This window comes from Macrosteles quadrilineatus, unplaced genomic scaffold (genome assembly GCF_028750875.1).
Source record: "Macrosteles quadrilineatus isolate MER2022 unplaced genomic scaffold, UCM_ALF_1.0 Scaffold_1__1_contigs__length_201487025, whole genome shotgun sequence".
NCBI classification, from domain to species: Eukaryota; Metazoa; Arthropoda; class Insecta; order Hemiptera; family Cicadellidae; genus Macrosteles; species Macrosteles quadrilineatus.
In genome coordinates, this window is record NW_026542594.1 from 199,528,277 (window position 1) to 199,553,930 (window position 25,654).

Sequence of the window (25,654 nt, forward strand, 5' to 3'; positions counted from 1 at the left end):
TTATTTCACACTCTGCTATTAGTATTTTACCAAGCAATTTTTACCATCTCCCCACTTATCGACATATTCACTTATTGACCAAAAACACCTTTTCCTTCCCTGTAGCAGCAAACCTAGGTACACATGAAATGTAATATTTAAATAGGGAATAAATTTGACAAGTTTGATGAATTTTTAAAAATAAGAATCCAATTAGACTTGAGATTTTGTATCCCATTCCAAGTTAAGAATGATTGAATTTCGCGTTTGAAGGAAATTGAAGAAGATGTTCTGTATGAAACGCTGTTTATTAACGATGTCGTTGACAATATTTACACATCTTTGAAGAATCATTTACTCTAGTGCTTTCAGTCGATGATAGTACGTAAAGTTGAAGTCAGTTTGTTTATTTATACTAAGCTGTTATGGAATGAGGCTGAAAAACACTTTCTTTAGCCTTACCTGTAGCAGAAAATCTAACTACCTACACGTTAAACATAATCCTTTTTAAAAAGGGAGTAAATCTGATTTTTTTTAAGGAAATATTTTAAGTTAATGTCCAATCAGACAATTGGAAATTTGCTTAGTCTGCAGGTTTGCTGCGGCAGGGATATTATATTGATACCAAACTGAAAGGGCTGGTTACTGTATTGCATATTTGAAGCACTCATATTCTATCTTAATATGCAAAACTTTCCATGAAAAAGTATGTTCACTTTGAGTTAAGAATATAGTCTATATGTTGGAACCTTTCTCCTGGTCCTCCGTGTAATATGCGTTGTCTGGGCTTTAAACCATTGTTCATTAACCAGGTAGACAAAGGGTCGGGAAGCAGGTTCCATTATACAAAGTATATCTAAAGTTAGTCCACATAGACCTAATATGTACTTTAGGGACCAAAGTCAACGATGAAGCTCGTGCAATATGTTTATTGGAGGCAGCTTTATACGTTGATGTCCATAGACCACGGAATCAAACGCTGGGATAGTGTTCGTTTTAATGACAAACGGCAGGTGTTGGGCTACAACAGGTGGTCTATGGGCCAACTGGCCGACAGCTGACCAATGGTGGCATGGCGGGAAATCGTCCACCCAAGATTGGTATATTAACACGTTGGGTGCTGATGACGGGAATTCCCGCCATTGCTTAACATTGAAATAAATGCAATTTTCATGTTCAAACATGTCAACGGCACTTTAAGTGTTAAACACTGAATTATCATAAAATGGTCTCTAGTCTTTATTTTTTAGGTTTCCTCATCTTAAGTTACCGGTTACCAAAATTTTAGATACTTGGTCGAACTTCGCAAAATAGTTTAGGCTGAAACCCTTATCACTGAATAAAGGCCCTGTTAGACGATTTGAAGAGGTTTAGTGACGTTGGACTATAGTATAATTCAAAATTCTCATAGTTTTAGTGGGTTCAATTGACCTATGACTGTTCTTTTCAAGTATTGTTTGAAACATGTAACATTGGTTCCAAAGATGGTTTGTGAATATACCATTTTACAATAACCTGAGTTTACCAGCAAGGCTATTTATTTGAATTGGGAAAAGTGTTTGAACATTCAGTTTTAGTACTAGAATTGCTTGCACTAATGTTGTTCTTGATTTTCTGAAACGATTGTTACAAAAACGCTAAGAAATTCGTAGTTTAAGACATATTGAAGAAGTTAACTTTTCAGGGCAAATTTCCTGAAATGAGGCTAACAAGTAATATAAAATGTGTACAACGCAAAGGCATAAACCACACATTCATAATTTTAAACATAAACCCTATAGCCCACATTAACGACCTTTAATTGACCTTTGACCTACGAACATCCTGAATTCTTCAGAAAGAGAGGCCAGAAGATGTCACCATAGACCAACTCCCAATCCCAGGATCTCCAGCTATAAACCAGTTGTTTGTTATCACTAGGACGACAACAATGCCACTGATAACAGAGGTCAAGTCATCCATTAGGGGACACAGGATTGCTCTTCCAGGACAATGGAGGTGATAAACTGTTGCCAAATTGTGTCCTGTTGTTTATTGGTTAGAGGGTTTGTCTTCTGGTTCTCCTGAATCCTGATTGATGTATAGCCTGCCACTTTTCTTGACAATGCTGTGGCTTAGGAAGATTGTAAAACTTGAGAGAAAAGGTGCATACTTCACTCAAAGTGTATTTTACGAGTACTATTTTGAATGTGCTTCAATCGAGAGGGACAAGTTTTGTCAAAGTAAAGTCAACGAATTGATAAAACGCAGTCTGTATGACGATAATTGCACAATAATCGCACTGGAATTAAAACAAAATCGAAAACATATCAAATTTTTGAACATTTATATTTTCTACTCTTTGAGATTACTAATAACACTGAGATAATGCGAAGGGCTACGTAAGAATTTAATTTGTTGAGTGAGACACATTTTAGGTAAATATTCAAAACTTAAATCTGTAAAGGAAACGTTCAAAATTTAAGTTTCTCAAGGCTCAAGAAAGTTTTGTTTCTATCCAAGAGTTTAACGCCCCTACAAAATTTATATTTAAATAAAAGGTTCAAAACTTGTATGGCACATTTATTTACTATGGACTCACTTACCCTTTTTGCATGCCAAAAAAAGGTTGTAGGCTATCAGTAGATAACTTATTTGGTTATGTTATATCGGAAATATTTTGGATGGTTAAGATATTATTTTACGATGACACTTGACCAATGCAAATAGTGGACTTTAGTTGGACTATTGTCTGTATATATTTTTTACTTTCATGGGATATATGCATAATAATCACGTATGTACAAAGATTTGAATCCTGCTATGAAAATGTAACATGAAGGTAGTGAACAATTCATTGATTTTATACATATGAAATGTAAAAATACAATTAGGACTTACGTCTAAACTTCTATTATGACTTAAACATTCAATAGATAATCTTCAAAAGCTTATTCAGATCAATCATATGTTCTGGAGGCGTGCAAGGTTTTAGTTAAAAGGGAGGAGAAGAAAAATCAACTAGGCGGGTCGCTGTCAGCGGGTCTTCGCCCTTATTGATGTTCAGATGAAAACCGATAATGTCTTGGGTCGGCCGCCCAGTCCCGTCAAACGAGGATAATGCATTCTTGATTTGCTGATTTGCCAAGAGGGCCTAGTATTCATATTCATAGAAATAGATGAGCTGAAACGTTGAGAATGTGCAAAGGGAGGCCCGTACAAGACCCCATTTCCGATTACCGTAGTCAATAATAATCTTTGCTCTCAAATAAAGTAGTCTGTATTCTGAAAAGATCAACTGTTGAAGCAAGCAAACGTTTGACACATTTTAAAGACGTAAAAGTGCTCGTGAACTAAATCTAACTGTGCAATTAATTGGAGTCTTTTGCCTTATGAGTAGTAGGCCTAGTTCACAGTATGGGCGTCCATAAATATGGGCTAGGGTTGACTCGAGCTCTCGGAGCTCATCCTGTAAGACACCATGGTTTACCATATTTTTTGGATAGTGCAGTAAAACGTTAAAGTTTGTATTTCACGAATATGACGGGTTTTGGTGATAAATTCGTAAAATCCAATATTTTGAACCTAAATTTACACTCTTTTCAGGGGGAGGCCTCCCAGAACACCTCTCTTTACTGAGAGGTATCCCGTGCTCCCCAGACCGTCTGGTCCCTTATGGAAAATGTGGACGCTCATAGTTCTAAGACCTGCAAAAAGCTATTCTAAAGTTTATTTAAAGTGTATTTGAATGCAGTTGAAACTATTGCTCAACATCAGGCTCGTTCCATTCGATGAGTAAACTTGTTCATCTCTGAAGTCTTGATCGTTTGATTGGCGAGCAGTTAAGGCTATTTTCCAGTCTTACCTCTAGCATTGATTATCTATCTCCATGCTCGATACAACATAGTTTCCCTCAATCGACCGTATAACCTCAAAGTAGTCTGTGGCGCGCCGGGCGGCCATTTTGGCGGGAGATGCCATCAGCTGTTGGCGCGCAGAAGCACCGAGACGTGCGCTATGCTCTACCATTACGTGTAATACGTTCGACCCCGAGTGCGTGACTTCCCCCCTCCCCCTCCGTTGTTATTTAAAGGTTACGTGATTAGGGGGCTCGTCTTCTCCCTGATTGCTTCACTATTAATTTCAAATTTGTAGCCCTTTTCGGATTCGCTGCATTCTTCGACGTGTTTATCGACCCTTGAAGGTGGTCTGGATGTTTTTGTGACTAACTAAAACTTCGATATGGAGAGATAAGGAGCCTTTTAGTTAATTGGTAGGATTGATTTGTAGATTCGGCCCTTGTTATTATCGATTTCGGCCACACCGATAAATCGATTTCCACATAAGATTTTAATTAGTTTAAATAACGACTCTTCCTAACCTAACCCGACCTAACCTAACCACACTTAGGTTATATTTTAAGTTATAATTATTAGGTGTGGTCGGTGTAATACCAAATACTGTAGATTCGTCTGATCACCGCGTGATACATGTGACAACAATGGATCCATTTACTGAACTGGTCGATGAATTCGTACAGCATAGCAGCGATTGGTAGAACATATAGTCAGACCAGCCTAAGGAGGCTCTTGTGTTGTGTGGTTAGGGCCGGGTGGTTGAGAAAACTTAGGCCATGGTAGGAAAAACCGCCATTTACAAACATTGAGAGTGCCACCGAATTGCACAGCTAACATCCTGAGCCCTCAGCACAACCAACTAACATTTACTTCGACAATAGTAAAGCGTTTTCATTAGATCTCCGATGTGCCTCAGAGAACACAGCACCAAGAAAATACACTTTTGTAACACATATATTACAAATGTGGATGCAGCTATGTACTAGTAAGATTTCCATATCTAACTTATAGACCATCCCAAATATTTTCTTGCAGGGGCTCACTCAATTATTGTCTAAAATGTAAACAACCGGCATACTTGTCCTCTTTTAAAGGCATTAATTGTATCAATGCCATTGATCTTGCATTCAGGCACACAAAAGAAAACCTACAAGTTAAAAGAGTCACAAATGAATGAATGAATGATATCTTGAAACTATTCAGGAATATTTTTGAAAAATATATAATCTATGTACACACACACAAAACCCGAAGTTTCTGGTTGCCATTGGACCAATTGCAGACAAACCTTACTCAGAGGATTATTTTTAAGTGGTGGAGCACAATGACCATCTGAAGAAAGTACACGTACGAAGCACCATTTCAACGATGGGGAGCGAGCTGGTCTAGTGCATCGAATTACCAAATCCATTGGTACATAATTGATAATGCCGTGATCGAGTGTAGGTAACATATAACATATGAGGTGATATATGTGTAAATGACAATAGGTCTAGTCTGAAATAATGTGGAAAACAATTCCTGGCTGAAACCTAGAGTAAAAATTAAAATTCCCTGGCAACACGAAAATTAAAAATCCAACACTAATGTAGGAGGAAAATGTATAAGATATCCCATCTACCAAGCGCCGCCATCCAAAAGATGACTTTTCAATTTGCTATCTACATCTAGTAACGCACCTCTTCATTCCCTACTTGAGCATATTTATAGACACGAAACACTAGGTCTAGGTCCATGAATCATACGAGGCATGCAATAATGACACTGCTCTAGCCTCCTAGCACTATAATTGCACACCCAGTGATATAAAGCTTGAACTATTAATTTCTATGCGGTTGTTGACACAGTAACTGTTCGTGGTTTTGTTATTTGCATAGTGAATATTTACAAGCGTTGAGTGGAAATTGAATACAAGATTATTGTGCTTGAAGAACATGTAAAAGATTGCCTAAATTTTTTAAATACTGGAAACAACGTGTTAATTTGTCAAGTTGGTCTATGGGAGAATCAAAATGTTAACTTAAGTAAACAAACAAACTAAAACCAAAACAAATCTAACAGCTTATGTATCTTCAATATTTTAAAGGTGATAAATTACAGAACTTTAGAGTTAGTATAGAACATATACTGACATATAAACATCATTGAAGTTTTTTTATGTTGGCACACAAATTAAATATAATAAACACGTAGTATGTTTAAAAAAAATAGGAAGTAACTATAAGAAGACGAAATCCTTAATACTTAACATTGTGTTTCTGTACTAAGAAGTACATAGTTTTTTGCTCGCAGTGGCCTTGAATCTTGACTCCTAGTCCATCCTATATCTAAGTGGGAAACTGGAGAGATAAATATTTCAAAAGGTTCCCTCGCTACCTGCAGAACCCGCGTGGCAGTTCAACTGTTTTTCAACCCTGTGAAACTGACCCTTATAATCCGCACTAATGATCGTGGCGGTTCAAGTACTGTATCTCTGGACGGCCATAAAACTCTTGGCGGTTCAATAATCCCCGTGCCCACCTAACACACCTCTCCACTCACCAGCTAGTACCCATTGAACTAGATTTTTTTCAATCATTCTACTTTATTTAATTTTGCTATTATTGTGTTCCTTTTGCAACCTATCTTCATGCATCTTCTACTTCATGATTCTTCATTCCTATTCTTCAGCATAATCAGGCGCACTTCAATGCTGATTCCTTACTTTTCAAGAAGTACCGAACAGAGAGAGAGCGCGCGCAAAAGAGAGAGAAAGAGAGAGGGAGAGAGAGCGTGCCAGGATGAGCCTTTGAGGGATGAGCTGTGGTCATGCAAGCCCCTGAGATCGTGTGCTCTATGCCACTAGGTGATATGCGAACGCCGACCAACACTTTATAGCCAACAGATCCCTTTATGGTCTTTAGTAGGAATTCTCATCCGAATGTGGTTATAATTGGTTGTGTGAATGATATGTGGGGATGATTTAAATTTTTTGTGAGCATTCTGGTATCAGGATGATTTAGAATCGCTTGATAGTTGAATCGTTACAAAATCATGTGCGAAGAAATATCTTTAGTTCTACGATGTATCGTTATAGCTTTGGCCATAGAATTTCGGCTTGGGATAAACTCAGAGGAAGAAGACATCTAATTATCATGTTAATGTCAATTTCAGTTGTGAATGAAAAGGAGATTTGATGGAGTGCGACACCGACAGATTTGTTGGTGTATATCATATTGCTTCCTGACTCACATAATAATCTTCTAACTTAACAAACTGTCAAGAAAGCTAGTAAAATAATGCATATTTTCGTCACATGCACTAAAAAACTTATCATCAAAAAGTAAGAAGGCTGAAGAATTTCTAATTGCCGCACTCTTTGGGAGAAGCTCATGCAATTGTGTTCTGTTTCAAGTAGGTTTTCTAATACATGGGTTGTCTATAGCAACCCCCTTAACTGACCAGTATGTCCTGTGAAATCGTCCTCTATCTAAGTACCATTTGGATTAGTTCTTTATAGTAAATACTAGGGGCGTGACTCGTGAGTTCAGAACCAATTTTGAGAGTACGGAACAACGTACTTGTAAGTTAATCAATTTTCACAGAAGATATTCTCAAATCAATGTTCATTATGTATAAACTTACCGGTAAAATTGCCCGGAACTAAAATAGAATATCATAAACCCTTTTAGGTTATTACTATTTCTGCACTTCGATTTGACTTGTACGAACATCATTTCGAACTATAACAGTAAATATCTGCCGTCTAAAGTCTGTAATCCTAGGACTATCCCATATGATTCGCATAGGATATTCATCTTTCCCATAGAGTTTATCATGTGAACACATGAAAAAATTGTTTATCTGCCGAAGAATGCTCCTGGCGCCGATACGAAGGTTACCTCCCGCTATCTCCGCGTCCCGCTATCTCCGTGTACCGCTATCTCCGAATTTCAGAGTGACCCCTATAATCCTCGGATACTTCCTGCGTTAAGACTTTCCGTTCAAACCTAACCTAACCTACCTTAACTTAACTTAACTTAACTTAACTTAACCTAACCTAACCTAACCTAACCTAACCTGACCTGACCTAACCTAACCTAACCCACGGGTTAAATTTTCATCAAATCTTCCATCCCCCGTGGATGCAATGACAGCTAACAACGCAGTCAGTGACTGGATTATAAGGGTCACTCAAGAATTCGGAGATATCGGGACAGATTTGGGTTCGGAGATAGCGGAACGTGGAGATAGTGGGAGCACACGGATACGAAAGACTAAAGAACGTTGTATAACCACAACAACGGCGCTGAACTTCTGTTAACCACGGACCCACGACCGCTCGTGGTGAACGAATACCACGAAACCACGACCTCTGTGATAAGTCACTTAGAAAGCAATATTCTATTTGGTCGGCGGATACTGCGATTGTCAATGTTTCCACTAGAGAAACGGTAATCAATTAATTAATCAATGCGTTGGTTTGGTATATAGTTTGGTACACAGTTTTCGAAGAAACACACACAAACGCAACAGTCGAACGTACTTATACTTTATACATTTCAATCAAATGGCGACCATACAAAGTATGTATTTTAAGCCAAGTATGAATGGAGATGAGTGTAGGATGAGTGGCGCGATCTTGTAGTATTGTTAGTGACAAAGGCCGACTTATTCCTTAGACACAGCTGTTAATTAATAGTCCATACAGCAACTAAGGGACCTACAGTTTATAGTTGAATCCGAACCACATTTTTGCCTTGGTATATACGAATTGATATAATTTTAAGGATAGTAGGCCTACTGCGGACAGACGTAGTACTCACTAATGTCGACGTTAATCCACACCAGGGAGTATTGCATCCACAGTGCATGCCTATAAATATCCACAATTCGTAACCTCCTAGTAGCTGGATTATAAGGAGACGCCACCCGTCCCAGTAAAGTCGGTACATACAAATCATGTGTACTGCAAATGTAGAGAATAAGTATAGTATACTGCACGCACTATATGATTTGAACAATTGTTTATTACCTTGCCTTAAATAATTCCTCGATATTTCGTGTTACCATTTGTTTTTTAAATATTGCAAAATATTCTTACATCTTATTGTCCAAATTGAAGCATGATTCAATTTTTTACGTGTGAGTGAGATGATTTCTACTACTGTTTCTTCTTATGTTAAGGTATCTTAATTACCATATGTTGATCACAAAAAAATACAAGGGGCTCCTAAACTCAATGACAAAAGGATCAGTCCTGTAGGAAGGGAAAACTACTTCACGACTTCAGTCAATCCACTCGTTCAAGTCTCCCGATCGTTGCATAACAACCCAAATGATCTCTTGTAGTATTATTTCTCTGATAATATTTAGTTAGAGCAAACTATTGAGAAATATACATCAGTATAAATAAGTACTGAGAATTTTTAATGTTTAAGTAAAATAAAAATAAGTACTTTAGTTCTTTTTAGTAAGAGTAATAGTTTGCAACCCGTTTCAAAAATATATAGTCAATGGTAGTACCTGTTATAAAATTGTTTGGTCTTTGACACTTATTAATACAAGAATAACCCAAAGTGTTTTCATCTACACAGAGTAAAATTAATTTACGGATACATGACAATATTGTTTGCTGGATATAGTACTAGTAGAAATTATATAAAATGTTCAGTTGCATTTTACCAACAAAATCACAACTGATCGTCCATTTTGAATTATATCTTTTGTTATTGGATCGGTACTATTCGCAACATCTAACAAACATGTTCACAATTTCAAAATTGATCGCTAACGTATTTATCACAACTATACAATACATATTACTAATTTCAAGCAATGAACTATTACTATTATTATTTTTACGATTTATATTTTTACAATAGTTATTTTAATATTAATTAATCGTAAATTAAATGCGATTTAAGTCATGAACTGATTCATGGATTAAATCCAATAGTTAATAACTGATTCAACATAGCGACTAATTTTTGCATAAAGTAAGTCCTAAAACTTTACCTTATTTATAATCACTCTAACCTCGGGAAAAAGGTAAATTTATTGCATATTAAATTTTAAAAACATATATTTACAATTTGCCAACTCTAACTGACATAAGGTGGTACGTATAGTGAATGAAGTAGGCAAACAATTACACCAGCCTTTTTGAAGCCAAACTGACGTTAACCTCAATCATTGCACAGAGTAATAAACAATTTCCTCAGTTCTTACTCTGTGGCTCAGCTGACACGGCTCTACAGTAATGGGTCATTTTATCACTACAATTACACCTCTATAAATGTTACTGGCCGCTTTTACAATCCATAACCTTAGTTCACTAGCGCTCTGTTATTTATTTCTTACTTTGTTTCAGCTGTTTTGTCTGTTGTAATGTTCCGGTTTGCTTTCGTTTTTGTTCGTTTTCCGTTCGGACTGTTATTATAGAATGGTGGTTTGTTGGTTATTTCAAATAGTAAATAGAGTATTCGGAGTATGTTCGGAATATTATATGGTGGAAAAGTGACTTATTTTTACACGAACGCAAGGTATTAAATCCATTTGTACTCAGCGATGAAACACTTTCTCCACCATTGTGGACCATATGACTTTAGCTCACTAATTTTCAACACAAAAATTCCAAATATAGTTTAATTTTATAGGTCATTTTTTAAACGGCTTCGAGGCAAAACATTTGATACCAAACTCCGCCATATAATCGAGTAATAAAAATAAAAGTATTGATTCAAACGATAACCAAACTTTAAACCATTGTAAACTAACTAAGCGTAAACTAACCAAAACCAAAGCTTTCTATATCGATGGTAACAATCGATAATACGATGAAGGCGAATATCAATGTTTTGCCGACTTCTATATCGAACAAACGGTCAATGTTTTACGAATTGATAGTCAATAAGTCTAGGTATTACCGAGATATTACACTATTTTGCCTTCTGATGTAGTTTGAAGAAAGTTATCTAAGTATATTACTCCACCATCGCAAAAATAAATTCAAGTTCAAATTAGTGAAATTAATTATGTATGTTTGAATTAGTCTAAATAAGTGTGGAAAAAGTACAAAGTTACACGATGATAAACACAAATAAATAAGAATATAAATATGATTAATGGCATAATTTTATTCGGGACTATTTTCTTCGTCAAAATCTGTTTTCAAAGGAGACAAGGGGTCCCTAACTCATGCTGATAAATATTTTTAGGAATAAAACCTTTCACTATACTCCGGTCATAAAATGTAGGCGGTTTTAGGGGAAGAAGTCCATTCCCTCCACTTAAAAACAATAGCTCAACAGCTGAGGTTTGCCAATACGTCAATCAGCTGCAACATAAATAATATATAAAGAAAAAAATTAGTGGAGGAACTTCCCTTCAAACCACCTAAATTTTGGGAACAGACTATACTGCAACTAAATGCTCGGATCATCAACCCGTAATAAATTAATAACAACAGTTTTCACTCCAGAATGAAGAAAGATTATTCATTTATATACCAGGGAAAAGCTCATAACGGCAATGGCTACCCTATTACATAACCTAATAATCGTCATACACGCTACCATGATAAAACAGCTGCTCTGTACATTCCCAGTTTAATGTACAGCTTAGAACATTCTGCTATAAAAGTTACCAGTTTGACTCCTTATTTAACAAGCTGTGTCCAGGAGTCGGGCAGCCACTAGAGACTACCTCTTAGGTAAACAGCCTTATAAATGTGTGGTTTGACAGTAAATAATTCTTTCCGGTAAAAAATGTTCGAAACCGACATGTTTAGGATAGAAAAAAATAAGTCGTGTTTTTTAATCAGTCTGCCAATACCCGTTATAGTTAATCGTTATAATAATTCAAATTATTGTTGGGTTGGTTTAGTATCAATTGACGCACGTTGTATTAACTTGGACGAATAATTGTTGTAATAGTTCGTGAATTGAATCATGTTAATTATTTTGATTTTATTTTCAGTTTATACAAATTGTCGTTGAATTAAGTGAAAGAGTTGTTGATTGAGACAAATGATGATCGTCATTACATTTTTTCATTTTGGACTTACAATTACAGTTACAATTATCCATGTATTCCCAATACTATGTATTGTGTTTAATTTCACTCAGTTTTGGAAAAGTATCCTAATTCTTAAAATTACATTCTATCCGTCCAAAGTAATCTCACACCCTTACAATTTCCGTTCCATACACAGCTACTTGATTATCTATTAATTATATGTCCTTCATAATAAGATATTTTTATGTTTAATGACCCAAAATGATAAGATAGCTTCAAGTTTTGTTTAACTAATTGCAGCTCGTAACACGTCAAGTCAAATACCAAACGAATTTACAATCATCAATGCATACATTGACAGCATACATTACTGAAGTAGACATGCTATACATATAGACTAGCTGTTGAATCATAGTTCGTAGTTGTGATCCTTATAGTGAGTTATAGTGGAATCCCATATTCTCATCTAGTTGTTTAAAGCATAATAAAACAGTAAATGAAGAAATTGAAGATGCAATTGAAAATTGTTTATACTATAATTTTATTTTTGAATTATTTAAATTTATACGTATAAAAAACTGCAAATTACAACAGCATGTTTTGGCTTAATATCCTTTCTTAACTTTTACGCAATGAAATGTCTTCACAATTAGCGATGAATACAAAACCTCTATTAGTCAATAGCCTGAGGAATGTATGTAATAACATTGAATATCAAATATAATCCCATCTTCAAACGCGAACAGCTGATTTAATAGACAGCTGAGATATAATACTAACCAGACAAGTTTACTCGATGTGGAAATTCCTCTTGTCACAACATATCCGTAATCCCAGAGTTATTGCCTAACACTTCTAGCGGGTTTGTACTCTGTGCACCTCGCTGCGCTCGCATGGTTATTTAATGCACAAGCAATAAACTGTACAAGCTGTGGATTTATGAAAAGTGGAAATATATTGGTTGGTCTATTCGAAATTAATATTTAACCATTTAAAAGTCCTTTTGGTTGAATCAAGCTTGATGGAGTCTTTAATTAAGTTGAGACAAGCTGTAACAGTACAGACAATTTAAGATATGAATTTAAGCTTCGATATTGCATTGATTTTTCAATTATAAAAGTCGAAGAGTGAACAAAAATTTAGTTGATGAATGTTCAACATCATTTCCTAAAGATTCGTAATCATGGAACACGTGAAGACGATATAAGGCAAGTTTCTATTCTTTTAAAACGTGTTTTGTAGTTAATTTTAATTTTGTTATTCACCAAACTCTAAACTATTTAACGTTTAAATTTGTTTGACTATTAATTAATTAATTATTAATTTGTTTAACATCGTTTATGACTTCTCATAAAATATTTAAATAGTACAACGTGTGCAGTAAAATTTAAAATTTAACCAACGCGAGAAATAAATGTATTTAACCACCATAAAAGCCCTTCAGGTTTATATGCCATTGATTACACATATAGAATCCTTCAGAACTTAAAAGCATAATGAGAACTTTACGAATTGCCTTTTGGGTGGGAATGAGACATCGAATAAATTATTTGGACCAGATGTAGCAAACTGTTTTGTTCGAATGGAATATGAAAATTAGCAACTCAAAGAATGTTGCAGCGTCAAAATTCTCTTTTCTCCTTTAATTGATGATACTACGATAGTTAATGTGACATAAAATATGCTGGATTTAAAAGTAATGAAAAGTTGGGATTTTAATCAGCGCACAGACGGTAGCTGAATTTAACGTCAAATTACATTTTGAAACTGGCTACAAATCTAACACAAGCTAAATGTCCCCTCAATAGTCAAAGATTCAAAGTAAATGGTATGGCACAATAGACATGTTTTTTAACCACAAATATCATGGACTAAATTATGAACTGTAAACGATTGTAGAAGGAACTCTTTACCTCAGCAATTCATATGGTTAAAGCAATGTCTGATTTACACTTGAGCATGATTGATATTTGACACATTGATACTTTACAATGACGTACTTCCATCACACCAATGTATTGTAGAGATTGCAATCGTTCAAGGCAAGGTTCGCCCGAAGAGGATCGTCCGCCGATATTTAATCACTGGGCGGGCGTTATAATATTTAAACGGGGTTTCCCAGAATTGGGCGGCATTTAACCTTTCCCGCCCCCACCTTTACGTTCAGTCGATCTTCAGGTTCAATCCGTGTGAACTAGAGATCTTCCAAGGGCCATGGGGTGGAATTTGGGTCGTAAAAATAAGAATTTAGTAGGCATATAAGTATGAAAGATTTAATATAACGGGAAACGTGAACACTATGAGCCAATTTTGTAATATAATACTTTTTCCCCACTTAATACAAACTAAGTTGTCGTTGTGCGTTTAGTGCGTTAGGACCGTAAAAATCAAAAATATATGAAATAATATGTACCGGTAATTAAGTTACGTGAATGCTATTACTAGACCTATTCTGAATTCCCCATTTTGTTAAATAAATTTATATTAGAAATCTCTGCCATAAAACTATTGAAATGTTTGTTTATAGTTATGTGATTTTCGCTTTTCATACAGCGATGGCTAACTGTGATGAAATATGCTAAATTGCAACCAATTTTGTTCTTTACAACCATATATTAGGTTGTAGTTATGTCATCGTTGAATATTCTTGTTTAAAATATGTTTTTAGGTTTATTGTTTTATTTTTATGAAACAAATAGAAATTGATCAATAAGGAAAATCATTTTCTTAGTACCAACATCAAGAAGGATTCAGTAAAAATTATTGTTATTGTTGCATGCTGTTGATGTTAAAAACAGATTCCATAGAGCGCTTTTAGCCTGTTAGGAACGATTGAATCCAGATTTGAAATATTATTAAATGTATTAATATATTATATGTTATAAATGTGAAAGTTTGTGTGTTTGTTTGAGATAAGAATATGTCTATATGTTAATCGGGAATGTGATCGCCATACCAAATTTAAGCCCAATCCTACCAGTAGTTAATGCTTGATTGAACTTCGAACGAAAAAAACGAATAAACAAACACACAACCTTTCATGTTTATAATATTAGTAAGATAATATTAAACAGCCTATTAATTATTTTGAATCTGGATTCAATCGTTCCTAATAGGCTAAAAGCTCTCTATGAAATATATTTTAAACATCGACAGCATGCAGCAATAACAATTTGTACTGAATCCTACTTGATGTACTAAGAAAATAATTTTCCTTACAGATCAATTTATAAAAGAATTGGATGAATATCAGAAATAGTTGTGATAAAATTCACTTTCATTATTATTTAGGCCTTCAGAGGATGAATGAGGTATAATTAATTAAACAGAAATTCATTAAATGGTATTTAGTAAACGCAAGGCAAGACCTAGGACAACATACAGTGACAGATACACCCTAAAACTGATACAATTATCTCTTTAAAAAATCAATACATAATTCACCCCACATTAGGTAATTTCCTTTGAAATTAAATCAGCCCAATTTCCCTTCGGGGAAATCTCATGAGCAAGAAGAAACCTGGTTTTCCACTAGAATAATCGCTTGTGCGTGTGAGTAAGAGACTAGCGTGTGTATGTGAAGGGATAATTGGTTGTTAACAGTCTCCCAGTGTTCCTGTGTTCCTTCGTTCCGGTGTTCCGATGTTCCGTTCCGATGTTCCGCTCTCTCAACGCCAACCTCGCGGGTCAAAGTCCATAGATCAACTTCTTCACATGATTTATGGTTGTTGACCATGTCCATGTTTGCCGAAGGATTGCATAGGTTCGTAGAGTAACGTACACGCTATATACTTGGTCATAAATGTGTTGTATATACTTGTAATAGTGTGTGATTACGTGTATTATATCTAATGACAATTATTTGTGTCATAATAACTTCTGTATTGCTGGTTGAGTGGGTATTGTCGCCTTGTAAAAAGGGTCACCGGTTCGATCCTGAGAAAAGGAGCTTTTTGATTAACCCAATCTCCTTGATCATTGGGCTTTTAATAAATGGTCCTGGCTAATGAAACAGCTGATCTTGGTCAAGCTACACAAGGCACCTCACTTCATCCTTCACTCATGTTTAGGCATGGACAAAATAATTAAATATAGACTGTCAGCCGTGCTGGTGTTACCATAGGTTCTGGCACACACCGCTGGGAGCGCCATGTAGTTACGTAGCGCTAATGCCATAACTACGTGGCGCTCCCAGTGGTGTGCGCCAGAACCTATGGTAACCGCAGCACAGCTAACGGTGGCTTAGGTTAACATCCACATACATCTCAACTGAAAATAACAATGACACAGCTTAGGGTGAATTGAATAATGGTTACGCAAACTGGCAAAATTGTGGCTTTACCTAGGAGAGAGCAAAAGGTATGAATGTGATTCTTTGTTGCTAAATTAGTAAACGGTTATTACATTTTCTCACCATTGATTATAAAATCTTAATTATATCACTTAGTTTAAAAAGATATACTCTTCTGTGAAAAAAAAAAAAACAATCTATCACCATTTACAGAGTAAAATAGGTAAAACTAAACAAGAATAATGTTGCCAAGGAGAACAAACAATATTGATTTTTAAACACTTGTGAAATCAAATCAAATCAAATCAAATTATCCTTTATTCATTTAGTATACAATATACATAAATAGCGTCAATACAATAATCGTGATAAAACAAATATCTTAAAACTAATGTACAGGAGTCAGTGGAAAAAATCTTTTACCTTATAACAGCATTTACTACATAAAAAGCCACTAGAATCCAAGGTCGATATAGAAAAGGGAGTAAACCTATAAGAATGTTCGGTGCTATATTTTTATAATCTCTTGGTAAAATTGCAGATAAATTGTTTAAGTATTTTTCACGTGTTGTGGAGACAGACACTCCATTTCCATAATATTGTAGATAAACGTAACAGTGGCGTTTGCAAATTTCCAAAACGCAAACAACCCTGTTGTTACCAGATTTCAATTCAAATACCGTTTCCTCAAAAACGTTAACTTCATAGACAATCTTTCAGAAACTCACAATCGAAAACACTCTCTTAATTTCCATATACTCACAACAATTATTATTTTTTCACCAAATTCTTCAACTCCTCTTGAAAAGGAAATACATTACTTTCAAGATTCACGTAAAATACCCGCGATTTCTGCCTCGGCATGGTGGATGGTTTTTCAGCCAAGACATTTACTAGTTTTTGCGTCACTTTCTCAAGTGAAAGTCCACGTCAGTCCAAATCCTGGCTCCAACATCCAACTCCACGTTCAATCCATTAGCGAATTAGTTTCATAACTAGGAAATGACCTATGCTTAAGAGACTATAACCAACGCTAGAGGAAACTTGAGTTGTTGAAATCATTAGTCTTTGTCACAAGTTGATATGCAAAAGTCTATGGAATTTCTCTGCATCAGCTGTTTCTTCACAATTTACGAATTGTCGTAGTTAAGACGTGAAAGAATATTCCATGGTATATTCCCTTTTTAATTTCAATCCTAATAACAAGTACTTAACGTAATAATGTAATGTCGAAATTGAGCAACCACTAAAAATGTAAAAGATATAAATCTGTGGTATATTAAAATTATCTGGGGCAGCAAACCTGCAGACTATGCGAATTTCCATTTACCTGTTTTGATTTCCACTTAAATCTATATAAATAACATTAGGTTTGTCGATTACCTATATTTGCTGCTACAGGGTAAGTAATAAATTCTGTTTTAGTAAAATATTAATGGGTCAATATAAAATAAATACATTTGCCAAGTTTGATGAAAATATATCCATAAATAAGCTAATTATAACTGTTTACTTATTCTCCATAACAATAACATGGCAATTTTAAATAAAAAATTTTCTGAATATTTTTATAACCAATTATTGAATTAAACACTTCAATTTACTAAATTATTTTATCTTTATTCATTCAAAACAGTTTTTGTTTCTAACTAATTACCTTTGTAACTAATTTGTACCTCATTAAACGAACCTTTTACCCCATAAACGAACCACCGAAAGCGCGTTAATGACTAGTCAAACTATTTTAATTTTGATTTTAAAACTGGTGGTAAATTTAACATGGGAATGGAATTTCTTGTTACATCCATAGTAAAGGCTACTAGTGAACTATACTAACACAAGCATAGTATTATCGCGAACCATGAAGCGAAGATGACAGAAAATGAACTATAGGTCACTGAACGCTGACAGTAATTATTATGGTAACGGTTACAAAAGACATCTCCGTGGGGATGTGCTTTGAACCGTACTGTGTTGGAACTGAGAGGGGATACCTGTGAACTGTACTTGACAGGAGTACTATACTGTGAGTTTAACAGTTGTTACCTACAACCGTTTTTTTAAAGTAGTCGTTTCAGTCCAGTTCTTAGAATTGAAAAGTTTCTCATAACGGCATTGTTTACTTTCATAACAGCATAGTTTTACTCGTAACAACACGGGTAACTTACCAATGAGGTTCAAGGATTGAGAGAGAAGAAGAAAATTTCTAATGATTCGAACTTCAACTAATCAGCTGTTCAAACCAATTTAATTTTTGAGTGGTGCAATTAGTATTTGGTACAATTTTTCGATGCATCACTGTCAGAGACAATGAGAGGTTATAAACGAAAACAACCTCTCTTAGAAGTTATGCAACCCTCCTAGGTTAAAGTACCTATTGATTCAATGTAGTTGTAAATAAAGAGTTTTGATTTTGATGTGTTTTCTAGTTGATGTTTTAATATATGAAGGTAAAAGTGTTAATTTTCTTAACAGTTCGGTTGTTTAGGCAATTGCATAACTCTTATTGCATAACATTTTGTTTGAGTGTGAACTCTAGGAACTAAGTATTTACTACCTGATAAAGAATTGCCAGCTTCTTATGTTATGTAGAAATTACAGGGTTCGATAAATCTCTCCAAACTAAGAGTTTGTATTGGTCACTAATGTTTTTCACTAAAGACCCATTAAATTTAATTTCCAGGAACACAATTTTTAGAGGTGCCTAAAGACATGTAAATTGTCAGGAAATCCCAACGTTTTCGTGGAATCATCAAGTATGCGATTCAATATAAACGCTAATACCTAAACGCTAAACGCTTTAAACGCTAAAACAAACACCGATACCTCATGGATGATTAATTACACATTTCTGGGTGAAATGATAAAAAGTACTCAACTTCACAGTCAACAGTGAGTGTGGTTCGTCAACAGTTAACTAAATATTTAAATTGATTTAATTAGCCATAAATAAATGAAGAATCAAATGTAATGTGATAGACATCTTGATAAGAACATTTGGATGTCCTTGAATTTGATATGAATTTTAAATCTAGTATTTTATAAGTCGGCTTTAATCTATGGCATGCTCAGTGTTAGCCACTGCAACTGTAGGTAGCACTGACACAGCAAACTCTGCTACAAAATCTAGACGTAAAAATGTTGTTATGTTGGTAGCAATTAGAGGCATCAGCTGATTGGCTTATGCCTTCATGTACGTACAACCCCTAACCCCACAATCCCTTAGTTAAAATGTATTAAGTACAATGTTCTTTATCCCCCTGTACAAATGGCGGCTAACATCTCTTAATTCTCTCATTCAGTACTACACCTCCAGTTGTATCTATTCTCAGTTGTCGTAATTAAAAATTATTGCTTTGTGCATATCAATGTATGAGCACCCGGAGCGAAAATCGGGTACACTATCTTGGAAATACACTCTATTCCTTCTCCAAACACAGAGGAAATAAGCTAAACGTTTCCCTAACTGCATAAAAATGATCACATTGCCAAACCTGTAAACAGTACGCAAAATATCTCATTTACGCTCTAGAACGGGAATAGGTCATTCCCGCTCGCTCCCAATCAGCTGACTTCTCAGTTGGCGTTTCTTCACCATAGCCGCGGATCCGGTACGTTAACAACCGGTAAGCAAATAACATAACCTCAAAAAAGCAAACATAACCTAACCGACATTTTATATACATCTAAAAAGTTTATCTGTATGTGTTAACTATGATGGTAGGAAAAATCGTGTGTCTATTCCAACCACAAACAGTCGTTGCGCTCTTAATACACAAATATTTTGTTCTTTTCTTCACTTGCCTCTTCAAAGCAAGAATATTCGCGTCTCACGTGATAATATTTCACCCAGACGCCGTGTCAAGTGATTAAAATGATTACAGCCATCGTGAATCATCTGTATTGTTCGACGTCTGCAATTTTCGAGCGATCTCGCCGAATTCGGCTTGGCGACGACCAGGTCTATTGTTGATAAACAATGCATAATTATCAGTTTGAAAACCGCAACGGTGAAATTCTTAGGATAATCGGCGCCGATGTTTATGTATTTTGAATAAAATTTCACGACAGCTAATGGTGTTTATTGACCGGGAAATTTCCGCGGAAATGGGTAAACATAGGTGTAAGAGTGGCGAGAGTTAGAAAATATTTGAAATTGTGGAATTAGTTTGTGAACTTATAAACTTTAACTGTGACATAGATTCAACATCCTACTTTGATAATGTTTGTGGGTAAGCAGAAAAATTGTTATGGTGGGGTTTTACGTTATGTTTGTAAACGATTCAATGTAATGCAAAGCATGCGTTACATTGCATTTTAATCCGGCTCGAAGGACCAAAAAATATATGTGTTAGGTAATTAATAAGTGGACTGTATTTTATAGGTAAGAACAACAAATGGATTGAAAAAAATGGTAGAACCACATTTAATGAAAGAAACACGTAGAAAGAGATTATAAACAGTAGCCTATCCATAGTAAAACATCTGGTATTTAATTAATATTTACATTTATACGAGTGTGTTTTTTTTTTATTTAGTAACATTAACCAATCGTATATTTGGCAGTAGAAATTATTTTCTTGGTATTTGTAAGCCTCTAAATGATATTGAACGTTAAAATAAAACAAAAATACCTCATTCACTATTTAAAAAAATCGACAATTAAGTCATATAAAATAATTGTCAATTTTAACCACTTAAAGATAAACACTGAATCTTAACCTAGCTTCATTGTTTACATCAAAACGCACTCAATGGCACGTGGGTCGACACTCGAAATTCAAAATACTTCAACACGGGACATCCGTATATCACAAAAACCTCTGGCACACTCCCCGTGGCTTAAACGTGTTTCAAATTTGGCTTATTGGTGTCCGTCCCATAACTCACGGACTTTATAGACGATATTTTGTCGAGAGCCCTTTTTTGGACGGATTTGAATCCTAATTTCGAGCTTATCTCGTAAATATGGCGAGATTTGTGGCTGGATTTTGGAGATTATTTGTATTTAAATGGTCTGTGGTGGGTGTGCTGTGAGGAGTGTACAATAGCTGTCCAAATAACTGTCAACTCCCCTCCACCACCTAGGACGCACGCCCTCTATAGGGTCACAACTGTCAAAACTCACCGGGGAGTTTTTGAATGTTAAAATTCCTTAAATATGCGCTTTTGTAGTCGTCGATCATGCTAATGTGGTACAGAACTCCTTCCCATTTGAATATGAGTGATAAACACATGTTGGATGCATTTTATTGATTTTTACCTTTAATGTGTTCAAGAAATTTAATTTACAAATATCAGAATCAAAATTTAGATTGTCAGTCAACCAGTAGTAATTGAAAACTTTGATGGCTCATCTAAAGACAAAGACCTTTCTTTAGACACCCCTACCTAGTTTCTACGCCCAGACGTTCTCTCAAATTAGCTGTGACAAAAGCCCCATTTCTTTCCTTCATAAGAATAACATGCGAATAGAACTTTAAAGGCCACTGGGGCAGAGCCCCAAGGGAATTTTACTCTTTTCTCTTTTGATAACTCATCTACAGACCAAGACATTTCCTTGGACACCTCTACCAAGTTTCTACGCCCAGCGTTCTCTCAAATTAGTGGAGACAAAGAAAAACAGTTTATATATAGATATTAGTAAGATATATATATTAATAGAAATTAATGACGTCAACAAACACAGTACAACATATACATCAACCCCGTACGAAGGACAAAAGCTCTGATAGTTTTAAAATAAGCCCATTGATACTGATCATGACAAAGACATCTTTAGGTGAAATGTTTAATTTAAGATACCTAACTAAATATTTACTGTATATTTCACGACATCATGATAAATTTAAAAAGCAGTACTGTACTTAAAATCAGTATTGGGAATGTATACGATATTTCTCGAATCTTTGTGACACTTTGTTTATCTATGCTACAAGTTTAGTGATTTGGAAGTGACAATTCATATCGGATTACTAGTGAGAAATTTAAACCGTGAACACTATCGTCAGTTATTTTGATAACTGTTAATGGTCTAGTGGATTAAATTTTGGAGCCGAGCGCGTCAATCATTTGGGATCTCCAGTTCTCATAGTTTCCATTATTCTTGGTTTTATTGCTTGACTTTAATTAGTCCCGGTCTTATTTTAATTGAAATTTCTTATCTCCATTGGGTATAATTCCAGAGGAAAGATGAGAACTAGTGATGGATAGCCGTAATTCAAGAATAATTATCAACAGGATGTTTTGGGGGTTCACTAATTGCCAGGTGAAGTTATCGTTATCTCCTCGCAAATTGATAGGTTCCAAATTTGTTGCTTTATTGTTGGACTGTTTTCCAAAAATCTTAAATAGAATATGGTTTATGTAGTTGTAATCAAAGAATTACTTTGAATTAAATGTTGAAAACCAATCGTTTTTAAGGTCTTATAATACCGGGATTTGTATTGTATGTTTTCTCACAACAACTTGGTTAGAAAACTAACAGATTAATTTAATATTCAATTTTAATGTAGTTTTGAAACAGATAGCTTTTCTACCACAGTAGGTTTGTTTCTTTGTGTAAATATGAAATCCACAATGCGTGGTAAAAATGAATTAAAACCTCCTAACTAAAAGATTTGTTCTATAATTTGTTTAGTTATTAATAGGCCTAATTATTGTTATTGTTGTAAATACTATTTGTATACGTTTCGAATTTCATTAAATTGTCCATACATTATTAGCATTTTAAAATAAAATCATCGGTAAAATTTTAAGTCAACAAAATCCACACATTCTATCGGTAAAACGATTTCCTCTATGTGACTTCACCAAGAATTTTCATCGTCCGCTTCCGGTTTTTTACCGAAGACTATTGCTTTTCCACGAACACATCACATAGATGTTCCGTGGTGTAAACGTCCAGGAATCATCAAATCTTCGCAGAATCGATAGTCGATAATCGCCAATTACTTCGATTATCGCTAATGAGACCTTCGATAACCGATAGAGAACACTACTGTCGCATTCCCCAGTTCGCAGAAGGCGCGTGTTCGACTTTTTCTCCAGGAGGTTTTGCACCATCGCCATTCCTTTTAGACGTGATCTAGGTGGCCTAAAAACGTCATATTGCCGTATTTGAGTCCAGCACGTACTTCTATTACGGCCGATGAAAAAGTCAATTAAATCTGTATCAATATGCATGCACATTCCTGATTGCCCTGGTTAGAAAGGTCAGTAGTTCTTTATGACCAATGGTAGTAAAATGTAGCATTTTGATTGTGTGTGATTTAATAAGGATTTATAGATGATTACCATAATTTTAGCTAATTGTTTATATATGGAATAAGCTATTAGCGAAAGTTGTATGCTAATACCAAGACCCGGGGCTGATTTACTTATAACTTTTATATCAGGTCAAAAACATTATTTTACCCATCAGCTGACCCAGCAAAGCTCTATTGAGACATACACTATACATACAGGTTAGGTAGTATAATAATTTAAGAATATAAATACTTAAAAAGCACTCATAAATAAAAAAAAATTGTATCAAAATAAACTAACGTGTTTTAAATTTCTCAAAATAACTAGAATTAAGAATGAAAATATTTATTTACTCCAACAAATAAAATTATTACAGTTATTTCTTTCCAAGACGATGCACAGCACAGAAAATAAAAACGGTAGGTGAAACTGACACTAAAATTTAGATGTATTGAACTAAATATGTTAACAAAAACTTAAATTGGCTACTATACTAACTTCGTTAAGAAAACCCAACTTGGAGGGTGATAAACTGTAGTAATATTAACTTAAAGTTCATAAAACAGTAATAATGAAATATGCATACACTTATTATAAGTCAAAATCGAATGGGTAGTTTAACTGAATCTATAAAATATGAATCAAACAAATATAGTAGATATGCCTACATCAACCATGGTTTTCGTAATCACCTTAGTAGTCTTATTAGTAAAATTTAATGGTCATTTCAAAACTTATTTAAATTTATTATTAAATGTGACTTATATAGACGTTTAATTTTAATTTAAAAGCTACGTTCCGGAATTAATCAAACAAATTATTAACATTGACAATGCAAAAACTGTATTTTGCACAGCATTATTTGGCATTCTGATCATTTTTTTGTTCCCATCCGAAAAGTCAGAAAACGGTGTCTTTTAACTGACGAAATTAGTAATATAAAGTGAGAATTGCATTTAAAATAATGTTTGTAAGCTAAACAGTCGGTTTTAGCATTCTGACTTGGAGACTTCAACGATTGGTTCTAAAGGCGTTCATAAGATAAAACAGTAAGTTTTAGCATCTTTTTAACAAACTAAAAATTTTTGGAAACAATTTAATTTTAAATTCTTACATAGAATTATAATATGTGTTGAAATTGATTTTGATGGATGCTATTTTTAAATGTAAGTATTTTAAACCAAACAACAACAAACCTTAGTAAATTAGCGGATGGCAATACTTTTATATACTTCACAATAAGTAATGTACGAAAATTAAGAAAACAAAATGAATTTAAATTGGTAAATTCACCAGGTTTATGAATATCAAAGATCAAGAAAGTGAAACAACGCACAGACCAAATTATTAGAGAAATTGCAAAACGTAATAGTTTTTTTCTATAATACGCATACGTATAATATATTTACTCGAAAGGATTTTCAAACTTTTTTGTGATTAATCACCGACTGCAGACTTTGAATTTTGTACCATTCGAGAATCGGGGTTCATATCAATATCGACGATATGAAAAAATATCCGAGTCAGATCGTGCTCGATGGTCATATTTCCAGCTGATTTTTGTATATCCTGCACCCATGAAAAACAAATATCAAAAACCAACAGCAACATTTTACTTACGAAGTTCGTAATGCTCTAGGTCGAGTTATATCCACAGGTACGACCGAACAGTTCGAGCGCGCGGCACCAACTGACGTCTCCAAAACTGTTATCACTCTCCCCCCCAATTCCACCCCCACCGCCCCCACCTGAGCACGCGTGCCGGTGGTGAATCTCTAATCACAGACCAGGGAGACCAGGCAGTCCCGACCAGGAATGTGTGGGAACCGCCATATAGGTGAAGTAAAGATAGACTGTTTGATGGTAATAGTTGGGAATGCTGGGTTGGTAGTTGAAAGGTCTTTACTTGGATAGTTGGGAGGTAGTTGAGGTATGGATGGTGTTTCGAAGCTTCATGCCGCTCCATATACGTAGAGATGTGAGATTAGGACGGTTACTTGGTAGTTGAAGGGTCGTTGAAGTTTTTCGTACTCTATGACGGTTGAGGTACGGCATAGCCTATAAGCGTTGGTGTGTGGCAACGTCGCACCGGCCTACTGTCATGGTAACAACAGCACAACAAACTTGTAAACATTGTGCAGACACTCCTTGAATTAGCAACAGCTGTTTCAGCAGGAGGGGAATGCGGCGTTGCCACTTTTATCTTGCTACGGCCTTGTATTAGAGGATGATGTGGTTAGATGTGTTAAAAAAAAGTTCATGTATTTTGCGTACCTTTGCATGAGAGTCTGTAGGTAGTGTT

General features: G+C 35.0%; 1 protein-coding gene across 2 annotated transcripts in view; it reads right to left on the minus strand.

The window, feature by feature from the left end:
• LOC128983505 (uncharacterized) overlaps positions 1–25,016 on the minus strand; it is a 33,720-nt gene extending 8,704 nt beyond the window's left edge. For both annotated transcript variants that reach the window (XM_054402804.1, XM_054402803.1), the window contains exon 1: positions 24,973–25,016. The gene's annotated coding sequence lies outside the window, so the exon portion shown is untranslated. The remainder of the gene's footprint in view (positions 1–24,972) is intronic.
• Positions 25,017–25,654: the final 638 nt, after the last annotated feature.